Genomic DNA, 15,936 nt, shown 5'->3' on the forward strand with positions numbered 1-15,936 from the left:
ATTGTGCAAAATGGAGACAGAACTGTAGGCAGAAAATCTGGGGGGACAGGGAGATTAGGTTTACACTTACAATGGATTTTTTTCTTGGAATTGTCTTTCTCCAACAGAAATCCAGGCTTTTAGCATGAGACTGTTATTAAAGGAGAAAGAAAAGGAGGGGGAAAAGTCTTAGAAGAGCTAAACATTTTAATGTGTTGATTGCAGATGATCATGGACTGACATGGTTATTCTTAAAGGTATGTTCTGGCACCTATAGTGCAGTTAAGAGAACTATTGAATACTCAAGTATTTTATGAGTTAACATCTTTATCATAGGATACTCTGAGAGAGTTATTTCCCCACAAAAGTTCAAATGAATACAGCATGGGCAAATATGCAAGTCCTAATTGCATGTCAGTATTTTGCCCATGGTTTGAATGGTTTGCTGTTCTTGAGATGAAAGGAAATCTGCTCCATTAATTAATCTGACCTATTTCAGTGGATGGAAGTTCAAGTTTGAAATTATGATCAAAAAGGGAGGAAAATCCTGTAGTTTGAAGTAAGAACATTTAAAATATACTGCAGGCAGGCACCTGTAATCTTTAACCTGATGTTAGCTTCAAGATGGCCTTTGAAAATTTGCATGGATTTTGGGGGTGGAAAGAGCTGCACAGGGTTTCCAAGTTCAAACTGGGAAGGAAGGAAGGGAGTGGGAATGAATCCTCCTCCTGTGGTCCTCCTGGGTGAGTGTGCTCTTTGTTTCTCATGGCCCAGACTGTGTTACTGTGATGTCTAATCCTTATCAGTGTGATACCAGGTGTTAAACACCTGGTGCAATGACTATGGAAATAGTGTCCCTAAAAGCTGTGATTGACAGCTTCCCTGTCTTCCTCCTCCAGAGACAAAGGCTTCCTCCATCTGCTGCTGTCCAAACTGAGAACAGTGGTTTCCTGACTCTGGAGCAGAGCTGCGTTATTGCTGTTGGGCAAGAGTGTTACATGTGGGGAGAAGGTGAGAGAGGGTGAGGCATGTCAGACATTTCCCTTCCTCTGCAACCCAGACTGAACACCCCTGGCACCTTCCCTTTGACAGAAATGTCTGGGGGTTTCATGAGCACCATTGAATACAGCTGAACCACAAGACAAGTTTAATATCCAACTATTTGTAACATCAACCAAATTTGTGCAGTTGCTGCTTGCCCTTATGGGTAATGGGCATTAGCTTGCCCTTATGAGTTATGGGCATTAGCTGCTGTTTCAATAATAATTGGCTTGTAGTAGAAGGCACTGAACATAAATGCTCCAGCTCTAAGAATTAGTTGCTCAGATATTTAGTGCTAATCAGTCAATCTGAAAGCTGAAAGTGTGGGTTTCTGTTAGGATTTCTGATCAATTTCTCTGAAGCCACAGGCTGTGAGAGCCCTTGAGTCTCATACAATATGTGGGGAGACTTGTTCCAAGTCCTCACTGAAAACACAGTGGGTTCTTAGCAAGATGCTGAAGGCAGAAGTAATTGACCAGCAAGCCTGTTTTAAGAAGGATTTTGAATTTGATTATTCCAAACCAGAGCACAATTGGAAAGTTTCTGAGCTGTTTAAAATGCTTCCCTCCATCACAGGCTCTGAGAATCTCTTCAGTTGCCTCAAGTGTTTCATGACACAGGTTGGCTTTTAAAGCCTGTTACAGTGCAAGCCCCTGAAGTAGTCCAAGATGAGAGGTGTTTAAAACCACCTGTAGACATGGGATATTCCAACAGTTACTTCACTTTGGTTTGGTTTGGGTGTTTTTCCTGAAAATTGCATAGAAATGCAGCAATTTGAGAGAAGCATTTAGATTTCAGTGGAGCTTCACATTGTGACAACATGGGGTTCTCAGCACCTCTCCAGTCAAAACAATTATTTAGATTTTATTTTGAAGAGACCTGGTAATATCATTATCTTGGGTGCTACAGAAAAGCAGCCTGTGCATTCCCTCATTTGCTCATGATATCAGAGAGCACCCTTTGTGTATGCAGTGGTCAGTCTAGGGGTGGTAAATATACTAATTTAGCTATATCAGAAGCATATGTATATAAAACCTATGAGCCTTTAAAGACTTGGATCATTTGGTGTGATAGGTTTCAATGCTTAGTAATACAAAAATCCAGCTATTCCCACAATTCCATTTTAATTGCTACTCAGTTTGACAAACTGTACTAATTATCCCACGCTACCTTTAATCTCTCTGCCTTAGTGTCCTCATAAATAAAATCAGAGTTGTACTGGTGTTAGCAAAGTCAATGCTTGCAAGATTCTATGCTGACAGCATGAAAAAAATTCCCTGAGGAAACGAATCCACCCTTATTTTCTTGAACACTTTATTAATCTTCCTGCATTTGCTTGCTCAGGAGTCTTTAATTTTTATTTTTTTTAAAGTGATTCCTTGCATACAAATTTTGTGGACCTTGTTGAGACTCTTTTATTAGATCCGGTGAATTTCCATCTTTTAGGAGTTCCATGGCAGTTATTTGCAGGAATTCATGAAGTGTAAATGAGAGGGAATGGTCTCTCTGTGTGAGCTATGTGCAGCACAGCAAAGTTCTCTGAAGCTCTATAAGGAAGTCTTTATAGAAATCTGTATCCCAAGCAGCACTGGCAGTCTCAGGGAGTGGTAGGAACCTCTGGTCCCATCTTCCAGGAGGATCCCTAAGGTGTTCATCACATTTATGCAAACAGCTGTGAGTTTGTGGGATCCTTCCTTTTTAATTCCACCCACCTTTGGCCAAGTGATTCCATGTCACTGAGACTGCTGCAGGCAGCTCTGAGCACAGCCCTGGTTTGCAGTTCTCTGCTGTGTGGTTTCTCTGGGTTGTTGCTGTGTTTCCTGTCCCCCGGTGGTGGCAGCAGCCCCCAGTCACAGGGAGCAGCCTCCTGCTGGAGCAGGGAAGCAGTTACTGCCACAAGACTCAACAGAAGGGTGTCAGGCTGAGCTCATCTGCCAGCATCTGAGCTTATGTTTCTACCAAGTCTGATGTTCAAACCATATGCTTCTAAGCTGTTGCAGATCTGGTGTTCCCATGCAGGAAGCCTAATGATGCACAAGCTCTCTGCCAATCGTGCTCCTGTGCTTTTCACCCCAGCATTCAATTCCCAACTTCAAAGGAATTAGTTAAGATCTGTGCATGAGCATTATATTCACAGCTGTTAAAAGCTGGGTGTGTGGCATTTCTGGCACATGCAGGGCACTGAAAAAATGCTGTATATTTGGAGTTTGTATTTAGGCATGAAAAATACATATTTCTTTTAAAATGTTCTTCTAATGACACTTTTTTGAGCTGCTTTGAGGGTGCTCATTTCCTCAAGGGATTATCTTGGTGAGTTATTATTCTGCCAAGTAGTATTGTCTGATTTCATAGAAATTTATTTGTTTTATAGGGAAAAAAGGGTCATGGAGGTTATTTCACAGAACTGTATTACACTTCTTATATTACTGACACAAAAGAACACAGCATAATTTTTTATATGATTTCTTGTGTCCCAACCTGCAATGTGCTAGTGCAGGAACAAGCTAGCAAATTTGAGGAGGGGTGTTAGAAACACACTAATGGCTACATGTTGAATGTTCTAGAAGGGCTTTTCAGCTGTTACTGAAAACAGTAGGTCGGGGCATGGGTCTCTGTGTCCTGCTAAGTGCTCTAAGCTCAGTACCAGCTGCCCAGGCCTTAGGAAACATGTTTTAGGCAGTTAAGGGTTAACCCCAAAATCTAATAGTATACTTTTTTTTAGATAAAGCACTTGGAGCTCGACTAACAGAAGAAGACAAGAATGAGGATTATTACTCTAACTGTAAATTCATAGCAGGCAGGTGGATAACAGCGAGCAAGATGAAATGCTTTGTGTGGGGAAAACGCCGTGGAGAAATCCTGCCGTGCATTCCCTTTCCCTGTAGGTGAGCCCAAAGCGAGCGGGTGTTTGCAGCAGCCGGCTCCTGCCAGGCTGCTGTGACAGCAGAGGGCAGTGCAATGCAAGCAGCCAGCCCTGCCAGCTCCTGTCCCCTGTGTCACACGCCTTCCCAGCCACAGCTGGAGCTCTCACCATGTGAGCAGCCTCAGCCTCTCCTCCTTGCTCTGATGGACCAGCCTCAAAGTAAGCACTGCTGATTTATTGTTTGGTGCTCAGTGCAGAGAAGCAATCCACTGTCAGGAGGTGGAGGGGCAAAGCAGACATTGGAAACCTCTGCTGAGGAATCTGTGTAATTTGAATGGGAATAAATTGGTTGTTTTCCCTGCTTGGTCTCTGTGGCAGGCTTGTCTTGTTCCAGCCTGCTGTACTTATCATTCAGCTCACTGACTGCTCAGGTGGAAAGTCCACAAGAGAGATGGGAGATAAAGACTAAATGTTCAAATGTGTTGGCAACTCCAAGCCCCTGTAGAAATCTTTGACTGCTCTTTCAGTGCACAAACCCTGCAGAGCAAATCCTGCTGGGAGGAAATAATCATTTCACTGCACCAACACAATTTGTTGTGCTGATGGTCACTGTTAGAAAATTACTCAAGGAGAACCTCTGTGTATTTATTTTCCTGTTTAATTGTGTATAAACTTCCCTGTACATAAAACAGATGAAATAAGTAGAAATCAGTCTCACTATTGGGTCCTGTTTTCATTGTGTTTTAAATAAACCTGATTTCTTGAGCATACTTCTGTTACATTTTTAAAAAGAAATAATTACTTGCTCATATGGTTCCTTGAATTTCATATCCAGTAGGTAAAACTTCCTCCTCAGACCTTCAGCAATGGAAGTGATCACTTGTGCTGGGGGTCAAAACTTTATTGGGATTTTATTCATATGAAAAATGAAGCCTGCTGTGATCAGATTTAATTCAAAGAAAAGATTTCTTTAAGTAGAACAAGTATGAACTAAGGTTAGAAGAACTTACCAATTGCACATTACTGACCTGAATTGAGATAGATATAAGCAAGCAATTTTTCAGGAATTTATTTAGTGATGTATTAGACCTGGATCTTTTCATAGGGAGTCTCTTCTTTGTTTGACCTGTAGCTCTGTGAAACCTTGGACTCAACCTTTTTTATTTTTCTAGCTGTTACACAATGAAAAGATTCTTAATAACCCCTGAAGTTTAACTGTTTAAAAATGTCTCTCTGACCCTTCAGGTAAACTGAGTCCACATTAGCCTGTCCCCATATTCACATACAATTTTCCATTTCCCATGTTTATTTAGAAAATTTTTCCTCATCGCTATATTCAGATGGAACCCTTATTTTAACCAATAGCAAGCAAATTATGCTTAAATGATGATTTATGTTCATTTTAGTAGGAAGCAAGCAGAGCTTTATTTATTTTAGCTGTATCTGTGTCACCTTCCAGGGCAGTTGAGCTTTGTACCATTCTGTAAAATAATTTATTTTTGCATACTGAATCCACCAGAGGGAGTTTTTTTGGGGTTTGTTTTTTTTTACATATTTTTTTACATTTTTTTAAGTAATGATGGCTTTTTCTCCTATGTTCCACAGATACCATAGTATGAGTTATTGCTGGTATCTCCCACCAGTCTGAAGAGCAGGAAGGTGCTGCTGCCTTATGGCAGTGTAGGTTTGGCAGTGGCTGTTGAGGGGCAGGAGGATGCTACATTAGTGGAGGTGTAAGAGGAGCTGTAACATCAAATCCTGTAAAATCTCTTGGAGGAAGGACACGGTAGCAGGATCCAGTGCAGACTTACCTGAGACTGCAGTAACTTTTAAACCAGTAGCAGAGCAACTATGTTAATAACTATCCCTGTCCCAGCTCAATGACTATGTATAGTAGCTGAACCCAAACACACAATTTTCTTTTTATTTCCCTGGGATATTTTCATACATGTCCACACTCTCCTGTCATGCAACTGCACAGTATTCTAGCTGCTTACATGTGTGGATTCCTTTTATTTGTAATTGTATCAGCCCAGTAACTTAAGTAATACTGAATCTTTTCCCTTCCTCTGTGTTTTAAATCAATCTGCAGCTAATTTACTCAGGCCAGCTTTTGATCTCCATGTCACCTTGTCTGCTTTTCCTGTCAGTTGTAGATTACATTTGGTCTTTGTACTTTGTGATTTGATTATTGGTAGCTACATCATTGTTCCTCTCTTCCCCAGTGAGCCATGGGCATTACTGAGTTTGTCTTTTCATTGCCTAACTACAGAGAACACAAACCTTTCAACAGCAGAAAGCAGACTGACAGGGAATTAACCTCTTACTTGTGGAACCAAGGATGTGTCCTGAGTCTGCTCCTCAGAGATGTTTCCTTGTTGTCCAAAGCCCTATTGTCAGCCTCTGTGCTATCAAAGGTGTGGGAATAATTAATTCTCAGCTTTGAGGTTTGGGTGGCTATGTGGAAAAATGAAGCAGACACTGTATGGATTCATTTTAAGTACGCTATTTTTATAAGCCTTTTTGAAGCTGCAGCTTCGATAAGGATTCCTCCTCTGTTTTCTTCCTTTAATTTGCTCCATCAAGACATGCCTGACCTCTCAGCACACCTTTGGCACCTGCCTGTGTTCTGACTGGCTGCAGCTAAGCCTGCTGCCATGGCCGGGCACCTGAGTGAGATCTGATGGAAATGCACAGCCCTGACTCCCAGAGCAGCTGGCCCAGCTGCTGGCAGCTCTGTACAGAGCTGTGCCTTGTCTTTTTCTTTTGTTTTAGAAGGTAATGGCCATGGCTCAAACAAGACAATTTCCCAGAATGGACCATTTATTCTGACATGGTCTCTGTGGTTGATTTTCTGGGCGTTTCTTGGATTCTTTTGTTGTTTTTTTGGGGGGGTTTTAGCTGCACAATGCTAAGGTGCCTTCCTGCCATGCTGGAAGGTACATGGAAATCTCTGGCCACTTGCCCAGTGCTGGATGTCCTGCAGATTTTGCTACCTGCCTGTTCAACAGTTGTAAAGTTTGGGTTGGGTGCAGACTGGTGCCTTGGCTCTCTGGTGACCACAGTGACCACTTGTCATGACTGACCTGATGAGTGTCAATGCTCAACGTGGCCAGCAGTACCAGTGCCAGGGATTAAGGAATCCCTCACTTCCTCAGCCCAGCATCTCTCCTAATTTTGTGCTTCCCTGGCACATTTTGTGGTCTGGGGGCTGATGCTGTGCAGAGGCTGTGGCTTTTCTGAAGGCAGCCCTGAGATTTCTGTGAACCCTGGGAGTGTGTTAGACCAGGAGGGAAGTGCACATTGCAGCCAGGTCAAGGCAGCATTGTTCTGGTGCAAAAATCCACATCTCTGGAGGTTTCTGGAAGGGGAATAGCCATTGGCAGGCACCATACTGGTGGGTGACAGGCCCCAGCTCCCTCCTCTTTGGCCATTTCACATGTGTGATCCCCAGGGGCAGGCACCAGGATTCTCAAGTGCATGGGAGAACTCCCTGCATTGCACTGCAGACAAGGCTGTGAATAACAGCTGCTGGGGAAATTTCTGGAAGAGGTTCTGTAGCCCTGGGGTCTTGAGGTGCATGCTGCTCTGTGCAGAGGTTTTTAGCTAAAAGGTTGCAGCTGGAGCACCTGGTGTTGGGCCAGATTCATGGAAAGGATTAGCAATGTGTGTTACTGTATGTGGGTGTGATTCATGAGGGGTTTGAAAGGTACAGAGGGTTTCTTGGCACTTTGAAATGGCTGTTACTTTTTCCCCCCTAAATAGGGCAATTGAAGAAAAGAGTTGCTCAGTTTGAAAAAAGGAAATGCTTTACCTTTTTTGTCTTGGTGCCTCAGGTGCTCCATGGAAGCCGGTTCAGTCTCTGTTTACTTTGCACAGCATCAGTCATTCAGGTGACATTTCCATTTGTCTCACTGCCAGCTGAACAGCACCTTATGGGCTCTCAAGGAGCTCACTGACGTGAGTGCCCTGACTACAGGATGCTCCTTTTCCCTCTTTGGGTGCCAGCACTTGGAGCCAAGCAGCTGCTGAATGTCAGACTCGGTGGTAGACCTGGAGTTTAGCTGGTGTACTCCTGAGGATGAAGCTGGGGACAAAGTTCTGACCTGACATCACCACTTGTGCTTTAGTGGATTTAATTCTGCAGGCAAGTGATCTGCTCTATGCAAATAGCTGATGCTGGGTGTCCTAAACCAAAGTGGAATGATTCCTGCCTAATGTGAGCAGTGGATTTGCTGTCTGTATTTGTGTAAATGCTTTTGCATCATGTTAATGAGTCATGAATGGCCACAGTTTTTTCCTCTTTTTCCAGAAGGTTCTGCCACAGAAAAACAGCTGCATTTTATTTCTCAAGTACAATGAGCTTGCTCATTGCTCTCTGGTATCTTATTAATGAGTTGTGACTGTGAAAATTAGGGATGCAGCCACTTCTGGGCAGGTTCATGAGGGGTGGTGCTTTGCTAAAGCCCAAAAAGATGTTATTTTTGGCAGTGCTAGAGACGTTATGAAAGAACATCAAAGATCATTAACGCATCTTTTGTAAACACTGTCTCTTACTAATCTCTGTGCTTCTGCTTCTGGCTGGATAAAAGCTGCCCACTGAGATTCCTGCTTCAGCTGCTGCCCCTTTGGGGTCTGGTAAGTGTGAGGCTTCTGAGCTGGTGTTCATTACTATTAATTAAGGAGCAGATCTGTTCTTGGCAACCTGAGGCACAGTTTCATGAATCAAATGCAAGCTGTTCTGAGCTGATCAATAAGAGTGTTGCTTTCTAAAACTGGAACCACTGGTTTATAGTATTGGGTTACTTTATTTGTAAGTTTATTGCTATGTGATCAGCCATAAAAGGTGGTCCAGCAAGATCTACTTTCTCTTGACAATCATTGCCCTATAATAGTCCTTCACTTTCCATTTGACTGATTTGGAGGCAGATGTGTAGTTTTTAATTGGTTTTTAATTCTCCTCAGCTCTGGGAAGTGGTGACTGAACAATCTCCAATTTATTTATTGATTTGAGTTCACAGCTCTAAATTATTCTTTTATCAGCCTTTATTGCTGGTTCTTCTCCTTGCTCATGCAGGAAGCTAACACTTTTTTTTTTTTCTTGTTTAAAGAATGAATTAATAGAAAACAGTTAAGTAAAGCAGCAGCTGAAAGTTTTGAGCTAGTGCTCAGCTGAGTTCCTGTCTGTCTTTTCCAGAAGCCATACTCAGGAATGAGCACATCTTGTATGAAGGAGCCAAGGGTGAGTCACTTCTGGAGCCAAGAATTGAAGGATCAGATCATAAATTCAAGCTGACTAAGTGTGTGCTGAAGTTCTTTACCAGAAGGTCTTAATATCCTTCCTGATAGTCTGTGGTGGCTTCTGCACATGCTGTTTATCATGCTGCAGCTTGGGACCCATAAAGCTGCTACCTGAAGCTCACTTGGAGCTCTTGCACAGCAGAGTTTTCTCAACATAACCTCAGCTAGGCTGGAGGCACTGTTCAGAGGGGCTGAGCAGTGCTGGGTCCCTGTTTCAGTCCTGTTTCAGTCCATCCTGCCTTTTGTTTGGGGGTTGTTACTGCTGACTGGTCTTGCAGAGTGCAGGGTGTGCACCTGCATGTGTAAAGGTGAAAATAACACTGTTTGTGCATTGTTTCTGGTTTCTGCATGCCTGGCTATGTTTGATGTGGACTGAGATGGTCCCTCTCCTCCACTATTAATACTTACAGGTTGTTTTGAGTCAGGGCAGGTGGGCCCACCAGGGCTATTCATTTTTCTTCAGGGCTCTGGGCATGATGTCCTACAGTGAAATGGCTGGGGATGTGTGGGTTCCTGTCTGCCCCCCTCCCAGATATGCTTCCAGGGTGCTCAGCTCCTTGCAGAGTCTCTGGTCTTGCCCAAGTCCCCTGCAGACAGCAGCCATGGGTGTGTTTCAGGAGGGGAAAAGCACACTCCTGGAACGTTTGAACTTCCTACCCTACCTTTTGGGGAGTTAGGAAAGAGAGTCTGAGAAGTGGGGGAGAGAAAATCAATATGGACATCGCCCATCTGGAAAGCTGCAAGGATTGTCCTTGCCATCAGCAGTGTTCCAGCTGTGGGGTGACCAGCTGTGCCACCCCCTTGCTTGAACAGGAGGAGGAACACATAGAAAAGAGACCTCTCTGCTTCCAGCAGCAGCTGCAATCCTGGGTTAAGTGCCAGAGGATGATGCTGCCATGCTGGAGACCTGCCCTGTCATTCAGCAGCATTTTCTGAGAGCTCCTGCTGCAGTGCCCAAGCTGGGTCATTCTTGGTGGGAGCTTGGTAATTAAATCTTGTTGTTTCCACCCCTTGCATGCATGTAGTAATTAAAAGAGTTTTTAATTAATGGGGACTGGGGAGGGAAATCAACTGGAACCTGTCAATTTGAGCTCTGTTCTGGTGGTGAAGATTTACTCAGCCAAGTAGCTGGTTTTCTTTTACAGCTTTCATGGGTCACAGCTGTACCTGGCCCTCTGAATAGCCAGTGGGCCTTGGCATACCAGGGGGAGCAACCTGAACTCATTAAGGATTTTAACTATCCCAGACATTTCATTTACCTGTAAGTATCTGAGACTGCCACTCTAGTGATATAAGAACATATAGTTTGTGGGAGGGAATCCTTGGTTTAAACACATGTGTATTGCCTTTAGCAATGAGAAAAGCTACTAAAATAGCAATTCAAATAAAATCCATTTGTATTCTCAAAGGGGTACATATATGTGACCCTAAGCCAAGGGTCTTTAGAAATCACTGTAAAAAAACACCCAAAAGCTGTAAAACAACCATGAAAATTATGCCTAATTTTTTCATATTTTGGTAGTTTTCTTCCTTTTTTGCAACAGACACAAACAAATTCTACATATTTGTAGGAGCCATAGCTTGTAGGTTCAAATGGCTCCTGTGTTGGGAATCATTCCTGGCCTTCTCAGTGGTCCTTGAACAACTGAGAGAGTAGCCAACCTTTTCATCAGGAGTGGCCATGGTGGGGTCTCTGCTGTGATCTTTCCAGGAACCTGCTGCTGCAACAACAACCTGAATTTGTACTTGAACAAATGTAAATTTTACAACATGTTGTTCCCAGCATGCAGAACTCTGCATCAATCAGGAGAATTGATTTACAAATAGGTTTAGAAAATAATTGAGCTGTATTGGCCAGAGACAAATCAGGCCCCAAGGCAGTGGCAGGGGGAATGTAGGTACTGTATGGGAGTGGATAGACTTGTCTATAACTGAGATAATTACCCCACTGAAATGACATGCCATCTCTCTAGGATTCAAGAATTGTGACATTGGAAGGCATCCTCCTTGCTCTAAGTGGCCCTGACCCAGCTCACAGGATGGCCTTAGCCATGCCATGCATTGCAGCCCTTCCAGCTGCTGCTTTCCTGCCAGAGATGCCTGGAGGATCCAGCCTGCCCTGGAAGCTGCTTGGGCAGTTGTACAGGCTCAGTGTTAAATTGCAGGGTGCAGTGGGCAAAGAGCCCAAGCCAAACTGCAAAAAGCCCAAATCAAGCTGCCTTGGAAGAGCAGAATAAACTGCTGCTTTGGAAGCCTCAGTAACTTTTCCCACATCTGGGAAGCCCTGCAGAAGAGCAGTGCCCTGTGTAATGAGGCATGAAGGGGGAGCTGCCAGACTCTTCCTCAATGTCTTTTTAGAGCTGCTGGTTTTACAATGGCCAAGCTTAGCTCATCTATTCCCCCTGTCCCCTTTCCTACGGTAACTGCTCCCTCATCCCTCAGCCTGCCTTCCCCCCTGCAGCTGCTGAATTGCAGAGAGACACCTGAACATTTAGCAGGTAGCTTTCAAAGCCTTTTTAGGGGTTTTAACTGCTCACTTCCTGCTGTTCCTAATGGAGCCAAGCAGTTAAATCCTGAACTTGAAAACCTGAAAAGGTCAAAGGCAGTTAAATTCCAGGTGTGTGGTGTTCCGAGGTTGTCCCTCTGCCTGCAGGAGCAGAGGTGACAGTGTTTAGTGCACAAGCTGCCTCTGCTGAGCCCTTCCTTAAGCCTGTGTGACACTGATCTATTAGCAGGGCCATCAGTCATCGTGCTGCTCAAAGTCCCAACCTCATTGCTGTGGGCAGAGAATGCTCAACACAAGTTTATCTGGGGGGGCATGGTCCTAGCAAGGACCACCTTCTGAAAACAACTGAATATGGACTTGGTTTTCAGTCAGTTTTCTAATTGAAAAGTGTCTTAACCAAATATGAGGTGAACTGGAGAGATCTCAGCTGCTGGATGAATGGCAGAGAGGCTGTTTTGTGGTATAAGCTGGAAAACAACTTTACTAGGGGAAGAATATTAACAGGCTAAAGTTGTACCTCATTAGCATGGAGTGACTTGATTGCAGAAGCACTTGAATAAATCCCTTCGGAATTTATGTGAAAGGGTCAAGTAAGGGGTCAAGTAAGACAGATGACTTTAGTGAGGAATTTATGTCTTTAAGTTTTTTAATTTGCTAAGTGTTTTTTTAAAAGAGTTGCTTTTAAATTCTACTCTTCCTGTGGAATTTCTCTCCAAGGTTTTTACAAGTAGTAATTTTATCTCAATTTCAGCTAGTTACTGCTTTTAACTTGCTGAAATGTGTATTGCCTTGTGATGTATTCCTTGTTTTGCAGTCCTAATTAGACTATTGAAAGAGTTAATAGATGCCCATTTCAGAGGCTGCTTTCAGCATCCTAATTGCAGTAGAACTAATTCAAGCCTGTGTGAGGTGTACTTATCAATGTAAGGCAATAAAAACAGCCTGAAAAGTGCTAACTAGTGTTTAAAGGATTCTCCCTCTGATTGATATTATGAATATTTTCAGTTTGTGTAGAAGTCATCAGTGGTCAGTTCTGTATTGGCAGGTCAAATCTTGTGATGGACATTCTGGGACCTTCCTATCCCCAAAAGCTACTCCATTTCCTTTTGAATTTTGAATACTTGGGTACTTCCAGTGAAGTCTTTGTTTGATTTTGTTATTATTCTCAGTTCTGGAGTAAAAAGAAGTGCTAGAATCTTATTCCATCTTATTTGGTGTTATTTTTATGTGTATACAGTTTGTTCTGCTCATGGACTTCACAAAATTCAGTGGAAATATGATGATATATCCCCTCATAGATGGGGATATTTAAAGGAGGAGGATGCTGAAGCACTTTAGTTACTACCAATATTTCAGACATTTTCAGATATTTTATCACTGGGTTTCATTGCATATTTCTTGCCATTTTGAAATCATAAAGAGAACTTTCATAAAGAATGATAAGACAGGAGATAGCAGCTTTCTTTAGGTTTTAATCATGCACATTTCTTAAAAGAAAAAATGTATTGCTGCTGGGTTTAGCTTTTACAAGCTTGATAGTGGGCACAAATAAGATAGAGATTTAATAGTGTGCCAAAGTAATATGACTGAAGAAGGTTAAAGGGTCAAAACGAGAAATGTTAATTTTTATCACCCCTTAACAGCAAGCTGATGATACACTCTTTCATTCACAAGAAGCAATTGCTATTGACCTTGAGGGACTCAGAGCTGAGCATCCAACCAAACAAGAGGATTGGACTTTACAACTCTGCCTTTCTGTGCAACAACTGGGTGTACCTTACTCTGTGTGAGCTGCTACCTATGCTTCCCTCTGCTTTTAGTCCTGGATTTGGTTCAATGTACCAATGAACAATAAATTGGTTGTTCTCTGCTCTGGGAAGTAGCTGTTCTGTGCTTTCAGCTGCTGCCACTGTTGCATGGCTGATCTGTGTCTCAGGGCTGACAGCATTGTCAGACCCATGTCTGAAATGGCTTCAGATGCCTGGGTCTACTTTCCCTTTCCTTTCACCGGCCCTCAGCCAGTGCTCCCTATTTCCCCCATGTTTTGTTTCTGCAAACTAAATTGACCAAATCATGCTCAGGGACCCAGGCTTGTGAATTAGTTTTAGATTGTGAAAAGCTGCCAACTGAATAGAAGCCTTAAAAGCATTTTGGGCCATTCCCCTGAATTTAAATCTTAACTGTGGATTAGCTGCCTTAGAGGATTAGAATGTGATACACCAAACTTGCCACCTTTAGATTCCTACCATAAATGGTTATGAACTGAGCCTGGGTCACTCATGAATGTGTTTTGCAGCATGAGGCCTGAGTCCACATGCTGATCTATCACCTGTGCTAGTCCTGTCATGGACAGGTGTTTGCACTTTAAACCTGTCTTTCTGATCAATACAATTGCTGCCTAATGCACAACATCTCTCAGTCTGTAGCATTTATGCTGCTGTGATGGACAACATCCTTAATTCCAAGTTAATTAATCAATGTTAATGAGCATTCATTGTCCACAGACGCCCACACTCCTTCAAAGGGTGGAGAGAACAGTCACTTAAGATCCCAGCAGCCACAGGAGGCATGAGGGAGTTCTGCTTGTCTACAGCTTTTTGTTGGAAGCTTCTCAAAGTATTCTTTCTCCTTGCCTTGAGCTGACTCTCCAGCATTCCTTTGTTGTGCCTTCCTTGAAGCACTTTCAGCTGGCATGGGCATGTGGGTGTCTAAAACACATCCAGCAATGGCCTCTGTGCTTGTGAGGTGCTTTGAGAGGCTCTGAAGCTGCTCTGTGCCTGGGGGTGCTTTCTGACTCCTGCTGTAGGCTGATGGCCCTGGTGAAGAGCTCTGCAGGGCAGTTCTGAGTTTGCTGGAGAGCTTTGTGCAGGAGCTTAGAGCTGCTTTCTTTCATAGCTTTGGTAATGGGGCTCTGTGGGAGGCACTGCCAAAAGAGATGAGACATCTGTGCCCCGGGCTATGGCTGGAGGACTGGAGGGAGTGCTCTGGGAGAGCTGGCCTTGAGGAGTGAAGGTTCAGGTTCAATGTATGGAAGGGAGTGACCCTCAGCATGTCTGAAACTATCTCCTACAGCCTAATATGTTATACAGGAGAGCACTTGGGGGAGTTAGAAGTGCAGTATATAAACCAGAGCTCTCTGTTTCTGGGTAGTATGAAACAGCTTTCACAAGCCTTGTCTCATGCTTTGCATGAAGGTTTAGAGCACATCTTAACCTGTGCTAGGACTGACTGTGCTGACAGTGTTTTAGCCACTTGCATCTCCTTGTTTTGGCAAGTAAGGGGGCATTTTTTTCTCCACAGGAAAAACACTGTCCAACAAAAGAGTTCTGGATGCATGTTTATAAAAGGTAAATCTCCCTAGGTTTTATTCTGAAATATTTTTGGGTTCGTGCTTTTCTGTCCTAATATCCTGAGCTGGGTTTGAAGTATGAAAGTTCACGATTCAGTTGCTTTGACTTGCAAAGAAAGAACTCTTCCCTATAGCAATTTACAGGTGTAAAGAAAAAAAAAAAGAGAAAGATCTATGAAACATTTTTTCTCCTTACTGAGCTCTGTTAGTCTCTGAGTAATTCTACAGGTTTTGCCCCATTTTCTGTACCCCTGGATCTTTGCAAATCAGCTTAGAGGAGACGCCAGAGAGGCAAGGTTAAGAACTGCCTGGTAAGTGAAAGTGTGTAGTCAAAGGCTGCCTCAGTCTGTTCCCTTTTTCTTCTCTTTTGGGCAAAGAGAATGGAGCTGAGCTCCAGCAGCGATGGAAACGAACACTTTTAAATGAGGGACCATTATGAACATCAGTGCTTAAAGGAAGGTAGACAGTAAGACTTGACTACCTCTTCTAGACCACAATTTTGTTGGTTCACAATTCAAAATGTATTGATTGCCAAGAAGTAGCCTCTGAGCCAAGTGGCTTTCTTTTTCCTTCTTATTTTCAGTTCCATATTTATTGTTGCAGTAACAAAGATTGTGAGAACAGCCAATAATCTTGTTGCTGCACCAGAGTGAAGCTAGAGGGGGTTATTATTACTCTGTTTTTCTGCTTGTTAAAGTGGCAGGGAGGCTGTTTCCAGCAGGGCATATCCATATCTGTCTATTTTCTCAATGTTTAGTGCAGTTATTAATTGTGAAGTTGCAATGTCAGGTAGGTCATGTATATCTTTATATATATATATATATAACATATAAATATAAATTAAATATATATATACATATCATGTATGCATATATACATATATATATCCTGTACTTA

The sequence above is a fragment of the Agelaius tricolor genome, unplaced genomic scaffold, assembly GCF_023055355.1.
Source record: "Agelaius tricolor isolate 1412-34295 unplaced genomic scaffold, bAgeTri1.0.p SCAF_13, whole genome shotgun sequence".
In the NCBI taxonomy this organism is placed as follows: domain Eukaryota; kingdom Metazoa; phylum Chordata; class Aves; order Passeriformes; family Icteridae; genus Agelaius; species Agelaius tricolor.